The following is an 8,276-nucleotide window of genomic DNA, read 5'->3' on the forward strand; positions in this document are numbered from 1 at the left end:
CAATATCTCTGCCTAAGTTTCAAGGCTTTAAAAGAAAGATAAGAGCATCACTTTGTCTACAAAAATACTGTGAAATAAATGAATATAATTTTACAAAGTACTCAGGAGAAATGGTGTCTGTAAAAAATCCATTTGCAATTAACAATTCTATGTATAGAGGAGAGTTTGAATAACCACCAATAAATAAAGCATGAGACCATAGTTAACATATCCCAACAATTACTGTTTTATCAAGTGTTTTGCTTTAGAAGAAAACAGATTCAAAGCAAATAAATGTCAAAACAAAGCAAACAAAGCAACAACGTTTCATGCCTTACAAAAACTAAAAAAGTGAATACCATAAAGTTAAACCAATACAAGCTAGTACATCTCAAGCTGCAAAAAATATTTGAAGCTCAATATTCCATTCAGAAGAGCAAAGTAAACAAAAACTCTGAACATTTCCTGTCTGCTTAAAATATAAGAGTGAGTTACCACTATACTTTTAAAATACTATTGATGATAGAAAACAAGAGATGAAAAAGCTATAAATATTAAACTGGATACTCAAATATAGTGCACAATAACTTCCTTAGAGTACAAGTTTAACAAGTTATTTTGGTTTTGCATTTTTTTTACAAGGCAGTTCTGAGAAAAATTAGACTACAGACTGAATAGTTGAAGGGTTATTAACCCCAGAGAGAATTTACTCTAAATACCCTTTAACAGTATGTAGATCACTATTCCAGTTCAGGCAGAGACCACAAGTACACTCTTGTGTACATGGCTTTTGAGGGATAAGAGTATTCAATAAGCAAGCCACTTCACCTCAGGCTGGAGGGAAGGAAAGTAGACAGTCACTTTTCCAAACCAATTTACATTCTAAAATAGGCAATAGAACAGTTCTGTTCCCAATTGCCAGCACTCAGAGATTTAATACAATCTAAAACTTAAGACATCCCCAGATGTATCATCCCATTTTTGGAAATGTTTTATAATGTCTCAAGCTAGAGCATCATCTTTAATTGTAATATCAGCATTTATTACAAAAACAGAGACCTTGTCTAGACCTTGATGTTTTATTAATTATAAAAATATATAGCAAAGGGCAGTCACTACAAGAGAGTTTAGAGTTTAACATGAGAAATGAAAGCAGAGGGATGAGAGAAGGAATACAACCCACAAACAGATCAGGAGCTGCAACAAAACAATAAGAGTAAAGAGCTCACATAAAGCCAGGCTAATTCAAATAGAAGTCCTACCATTAACCTCATTGGTCTCTGGATCTGGCTACAAATAACCTAAACTAGATCACAAAAGTGATGAAGAAACGAACTCCAATCTTCAGAGTCTCAAGCCAATGCTTTGCTCATGAGACCTGTCATCCTTGTTGCTTTCCCTGCTGGAAAATATTGGGAGTCAGGGGAAGACAACCTACAGACACACTCATTGCCAAACGCAAAGACTCTGGCTAGAGAGGAACGAGTATCAGTAAGGCATCTCTTTTAATTTTATATGTTATGAGGCAAATTAATTACTTTGAGAGATTTCAGACTTGAGTCCTTCCTCAGAAGACAACTACATGACACAAGACAGTGAATATTCTTTAGTTTTGGAAACTAGTTTTGGAAACTAGTTTTACTTCTATCAAATCATATAGCATTTCTTATTTCTTCAGTGTTTATTTGTAGCTTTATTTTAAATGCCACTATTAGCCCTAGAGCCACTCAATTTCCCATGGCATATTTTTGAATTTTACACTTACTTACAGAGTTTTAATGGTTTGTATCTAATACGTACACATAATTATTATTAAAAATAGTGTCTATTTCAGGATCAAAAATAATCCTGATCAACCCAAATCAATACATTTTTAATATCTTAATATTGATAATGCTATATCTAACTCTCATATAACACTGTTCATATTTAATGCATTTTTCAAACTGATCCTTCCCCTGTCAATGACATAATGGAATTATTAAATTTTCAAATTGTTTCTAGTTCAAATTGTTCTAGTTATAAAAGACAGGCTTCTAAAATAGAAAATTATTGCAATGGTATCAAAAAGAAAGAGGAGAAATATTTAGTGAAAATCAAATTCTGAAGATTATTCATTACAGCATGTGGATTGGTGTAATCATTGCAGAACCACCATCTGAAAGAGAAGACAGATATATTTGATCTTAATCTTCTGCAAACCACCCTTCATCTTCCAGAAATTTTTCATGATCTGGTTCATACACAAAGAAGGAAAGACATGCATGTTAAAAACAAAGTTTGTGTTTGGGCTTGTACTTGTGCGTGTGTGTGTGTGTGTATGAATATATATATATATATACACACACACAAACAAGATATAATAAATTAAACAAATGTGTTGTGCAATACCTAGCTGATCAAAGTTTTACTGAAGTTAAGACAATAACATTTGTCGTCAATGGCTACATTCAAGTTTTCCTGGTCTTTAAAATAAAAAGGAACTGATTATTACCTTAATTTAAAATAAATAAATAAATAAATAAATAAAATACATTTCCTGAGGGAACGTATTAATGGGGCCTTAGCTTTTACTTAATACAGTTACTACCACATGTGGTCCTACATCATGTGATACAGTCATGGCCCTCTGGTTGCACAGAGAACATAGATGTGTGAGACTGCTAAACCCAACTGTTCTCAAAAATCAGAAGACAGCAAAGAAAACCATCATTATCTTCAGTATGTCATTTGAAAAATAATTAAAGATATACATATATAAATGCTATGATAAACATGCTAAAGATGTATCATTCCAGATTTTATAAGAGAAAAATACAGCTCTTCAGTCTTCTAGAACTCCTTAGGAAAGTTAGCAAGAATGAGTAAAAGAAAAATGATAGACTTATTCAAACTTTTAAAGCCGCTAGATAAAGTTCATAACAGCAAGCAGTGAAAAAAATAAGTAGGAGTAGTATAACAGATAAAAGTGAGATTAAGAAATAACGTTTCCAACTATATAGAGCCAATTCCAGGAAAAGGATGTAGGAGACCAAAATTATAACAAATCATCTGTTTTACAGCATGGAAGACAAAAATGCAGCCTGATTCCCAATCTGTATAAAAACTAGTATTGTCATAGATTTATTCATTTTATAGAAGACAGAAGAAACATCAAAGTCATAGCATTTGCAAGCAGCAGAATGGTTCAGATCAGATTGACCTAGGGAAAAGTGAAAATTCCAAAAGAATCCAACAACACAAAAAATGTGTCGGCAAGACATTTTAGTTTAAACAAATTCAACGTTATCCCTGTTAAAACAACTTGTACTGAGATATGCATACTTATTATATTAACAGAACTATTTTGGGGGAAAACTTCCTTATTGTCCCCAGTAGACATACCTATTTAACACAAAACAGTGGTCACAAGGGCAAAAGGAATTTTTTTTTTTAATAACAGTAATATACAATGAATTCTCAGGTACCCTCTCTACTTGAACATATGTAACTCAGAGCACAGGCAGAAGAGGCCCACAAGGGCAACAAATATTCTAAGGGTAAAGGAATGTGTTCTGAATCAGAGGGATTAAAACATTTGCACTGTGTATAACAAGGAAAAAAATTAGAACTGATGCATATAAAGCAATCAGTAATATAGAGGTTTGTTTGGGTAACGCTTTTATGCGTCAGATTAAGAAAAAACAACAAAAATGTCTAAAACGAAATAAAATGAAAATATCTACAGAATTAACTGTAACAATATATTATTAAAATGCAAAATAATGTATTTTTTATAAAAGAAGAAACAGATCTGAAACATATGCATTTGTCCTAAATTAAATAAAAACTTAGGAGATAGTTACTGTTATATTTCTTTTAGAACATTCCACAATTATTAACCACTACTTTAACCAACATCAATTTTGAACAAAGCCTAAGAAATATTGCTTTCAGAATCTGCTGCACTGCAAGAAGAAGGAAAAAAGGAAAAAGTAAAGCAGAATACCATTTACTGGAATTCTGAGAAGGAGATCTCCAACTATCATGGGATCTGTCCTTGGTACAAAGAGAAGATATTAATTGCYGAGTTCTGGGGGATGCTGCTTCTGTGTCCCAGTAATTGCAAGTTACAGGACTGAAGAAACACAATACACTTCAGAAAATTAATGTTTCTTTCTGTGGCCATACACACTGTCTCAGCACAGTCAGAAATAAATACCTGTGATTGTAAGAATTTTTGAGCAAGGTGTGATATTTCCTTGTAGGAACTTGACTTTAGTTTTATTATGATTACTGTTAACTTGTATTTCAAGAACATACTTATAGAGCAGCAATTTAAAAACAAACATGAAAAACTACTTTTTTTTTTTTTTAAACATAATTCACAGTTGAACTGAGGAACTCACCACCACTGGATGTGTAAATAATTTCAGAAAGTGATTAGACAATTCATGGAAGAAAGATACGTCACAAAAACTATTAAAAATAGGTGTGACCTTTGGCTGAAGAAGTACCTAAATCATAGATCCACACAAGCCAGGAAAAAATCTCAGAGAAAAGATCACACTGTACTTTTTCTCTTCTTATGCTCTTTCCTGGAGAATCACTCATAAAGTCTCTTGAAACAGGAAACTGTTTCAGACCTGAGATCTGATACAGTACAGAGGTTTTATGTTCTTGTACTGGCCACTGTCCAAACAAACCTCAAGCCACAGTGTCTGTGTTACAGACTTTAATGGATGTATAACATTAACTATACAGGTAGAGGAAGAGAGACATAAAACTATGTATTTTATAGTGAAATACATTCTTTCAAATAAACAGATGTGCCAGTTTTATTCCTTAGTCCCATTAAGCTAATTTCTTGTAAGCGGAATTGAGAGAAAAGATCATTCAACAGACATTGCTTGTAGGTGACAATGTAGAAGAAGCCATATGAGGACAGGAAAGGGGAAGTGGCTCTTTCACAGTGAAAGCACTAATGCAAGATAACTGCCTTACTAGCGGTGACAAGATACAGTTACTGAAGCCTAGTTCCAAGAAACTATACTCACGTCTCCTCACTGACGACCTTGCCCAGCTTTCTACCTCCACTAGCATTCTGTGCAAGATAATAATTCACATCAGCTCTCTGGCAACAAAAGCACGCTTCAGGTATGAAGATACAGTCAAAAGACAACAATGAGGAATGCATGAAATGCCCATGAAAGATGTTGATGGTTAAAATAAAAAAATGGGGGGGGGTGCCTTATGTAGCTATAATAGAAGCAGTGAAAAATTGCTAAATTAATTTCAAATGATATTCCAAGTGGTACTTTATGTATTCTTGCAAAGTGTCCTCAGCCTTCTCTGGATTTATATATTAAAAACATATCAAATGCAATCATAGTGCTTAAACCTAATTCTACATATCCCTGCAATGATACATGGGCACAAATAATTAATTTTCAGAAATTTACTTTTTAAATTGAAAAGTAAAGTTAACAGACTTTTTCCCCCAAAATTTATTTTGCTTTCCATGATTACTTAGCATAGGTAACAATTCTTTCCCTCCAATATTTTCCAAAGTGCAAAGTTTTTTCTTCAGTCTGCTGGAGCACTGAGAAGTCTTTGGGAATTCTGAGGCTGTGCCTGCATAAGCACAGTGGTTTGAAGTAACTGTGTGGTTGTGAACTGAACCTCCCAATCATCCCTACTAGTATGTGTGGGTCCAGTTTTTGGAAGGATTTTGGTTTGTCAAGTTAGACTCTTTTCAAAGGAATCTAAATTGGCAGCTGCACTCCAGGTGTGCACAAAATGCACTCTAACACTGACATATAGGTCCAAACCAATGAGTAGTCCTTTGAACAACTACAAATCATATTCATGGTGGCGGCATTTCATTCAAGGGACCAAGCTAAAACTAGTCTGAGGTAAACCCCCTAAACCACTACTGTGTAGACATATGAGCCTTCGTATCAACTGCTTTGATCTGATGAGCTACTCTTGTTGTGCCAAATTACTTGCCAAGGTTGACATAAGCTGTGTCCACCATTCCTCAGAAACGTTTTTAATGCTTTACAGAATGCAAGTCATATGCTACAGCTCTCAAATCTAACATTATCCTAGGCGCAGAGAAGCAAGTGATTGACATCTACATAAAGAACAAAGCACAGAGCAACAACTATTTTGTTTCCTGCCACTGATTACAATGAAGAACTAAAAGAAAAATAAAACAGATTTTTGTAGGAAATTCTGAATCAATTTGTTATTAACATCATGTTGCTTACTTCGGTAATTACTGGATAATATTTAGAATGAACAATTGACAATGCAAACAGGAAAAATTAAGTAAATAATCAATAAGAGTTAAGAGAATAACCCTCAAATATTGTCAGTTATATTCAATGTCAACATGGGATAAACACTGTGTAGCAAATTAATGTTTTGAGTATTTGGAAAGGTTTTCCTTACAATCTGAAACATTAACAAATACATTTTTCTTTTGTCTATTAGTAAGAGCAGAATGATATATACTATATATACTACAACTACAGAGTGTGTTACAAGACAAAAACCCTGGTGAGGTCCTGACCCTGCTCACCTGATTCAAGCAGCAGGCCTATAGAATGATGCTAAACAGAGCTACTGCCACAAATATGTCAAACAGAATTTGACTAATAAATTGCTTTGGTGTTGTCTCATTCCATAAAACATTTTTCAGTGGTTTTAAGGACTACTTAAAAGCAATATATTAATTCTGTCCCAGATTGACAAATGATTCTATTTAGACAGTTCACTGAAAACAGTTGAACTTCAAAGGSCATATGAAATCATTTATTATCTCACTTGTGATTTAGAAACCCACCAGCTGAGAGTCTCAGTGCATATGATAATAAGCAGTGCTTTCCTATTAGAAAAACACTTTTTTCTAAAGACTGGAAAAAAAATTTTTCTAAAGACTAAACATAGGACTATCAGACATATCAAAACAAAACCCCAAACCTGCACAGTTACATTTTATGCTGTTAATTTTATTGTATTGTAAGCATCGATTAAAGCACAGTAAGACTGTTAAACATAGAACAAAGGAGATTTATTTTTACTTTCTTACCTGTAAAAGGGATTTAACTGTATCTGTCTTTGAAATGTTATCTTCCAGCAATATTGCACAAACTGCTATTATGCAGAAATTTCCAGCATTATATACGTACATGATAGGTATATCCTAAAGAACAGGTAAAGGATTTCACAGTGCAAAATGCTAGCTAGGCAAATGTTCCATCTAAGGAGAACGTATTTATATATGTAGGAGGGTGCAATAATGCATTCATCCAGAAAAGAGACATCAGCACTGATACAGGAGTAAACAGTTTTTATTTATTGTCTCATTCTCATATTAAAAAGCTCACTTCTTACCACTTTATTTAAAAAGATACAATGGGTGAGGTAGTTTTACTCTTTTCTTCTTAAAACAAGTAAGAGATGAGCTTCAATGATTTTTAATAGTTATTTCTGGGTAAAAATACTCAACATGGTAAAAATATAGAGAAAAAAATGTTTTTCAGCAGCAGAGCAAGACATTTCTTGTGCTGTGTTACTTCTGAAGAAAGAGATCAAATTCAATTTAACTGTCACTTTTAATATTTTTTTTAAGCTTAAAAATGAAAACATAGCTACTTGCCCAATAGAATGTACAATAAAATACATTTATAAGCAGCACATATTAATTCGGTTGGCATAATTTCACAAACTGCATATGTTTATGTTCAAAGGGCAAGCTTCTCTGCTTCACTGTAGAGAGCAGAAATGATTCAGTAAATATGCTACCTCAGATCTGAGGCTTCTTCATGAAGAGAATCTGAAGTACAACAACTGTGCCAGTAAAGCCTGGGCCAAACACGCTTTTAGTTTAGAACAACAGCCTGGGTTCAGCCAGGCTTCTCAAAAGAAAAACAACAATGTTTAGTTTGCACCATTAAATCTGCTGAATATCAGAAAAAAAAGCTTGCATGGTAACCCAGTATTTGTAATCCCAGTATCAGAATTAACAAGTTTGCTCTTTTACTTTAAGGTATCATCAGGTCTTTCCCTTTGGCTGTTCAAGAGAAGTGTATTTCATAACATGACACTACAAAATTATGGCTCCCCTTAAAACCCATCTAGGAACAAGATTAAAAATGTAACTTAAAGGCAGAGAACTACTTAAACCTTAAAAGCAAACTAAAAATTAAATGGCATTTTTCGCGCGTATCATATTTCAAAGCAGATCACTTTTCAGTAAAAAGATCCCATTAACTTCGTTCTGACATCTTTATTCTCCCACCTATAGATCA

At 33.5% G+C, this 8,276-nt stretch overlaps 1 long non-coding RNA gene across 1 annotated transcript; it reads right to left on the reverse strand.

Moving 5' to 3' along the window:
- Positions 1 to 202: 202 nt before the first annotated feature.
- On the reverse strand, positions 203 to 5,062 carry LOC112971539. Its single transcript, XR_003255380.1, has 2 exons — positions 5,016 to 5,062; positions 203 to 2,137 (listed from the first exon to the last, which is right to left on the reverse strand). It is a non-coding gene; the product is annotated as an uncharacterized LOC112971539 (long non-coding RNA).
- Positions 5,063 to 8,276: the final 3,214 nt, after the last annotated feature.

This window comes from Apteryx rowi, unplaced genomic scaffold (assembly GCF_003343035.1).
Source record: "Apteryx rowi isolate R43461 unplaced genomic scaffold, aptRow1 scaffold_447, whole genome shotgun sequence".
Taxonomy (NCBI): domain Eukaryota; kingdom Metazoa; phylum Chordata; class Aves; order Apterygiformes; family Apterygidae; genus Apteryx; species Apteryx rowi.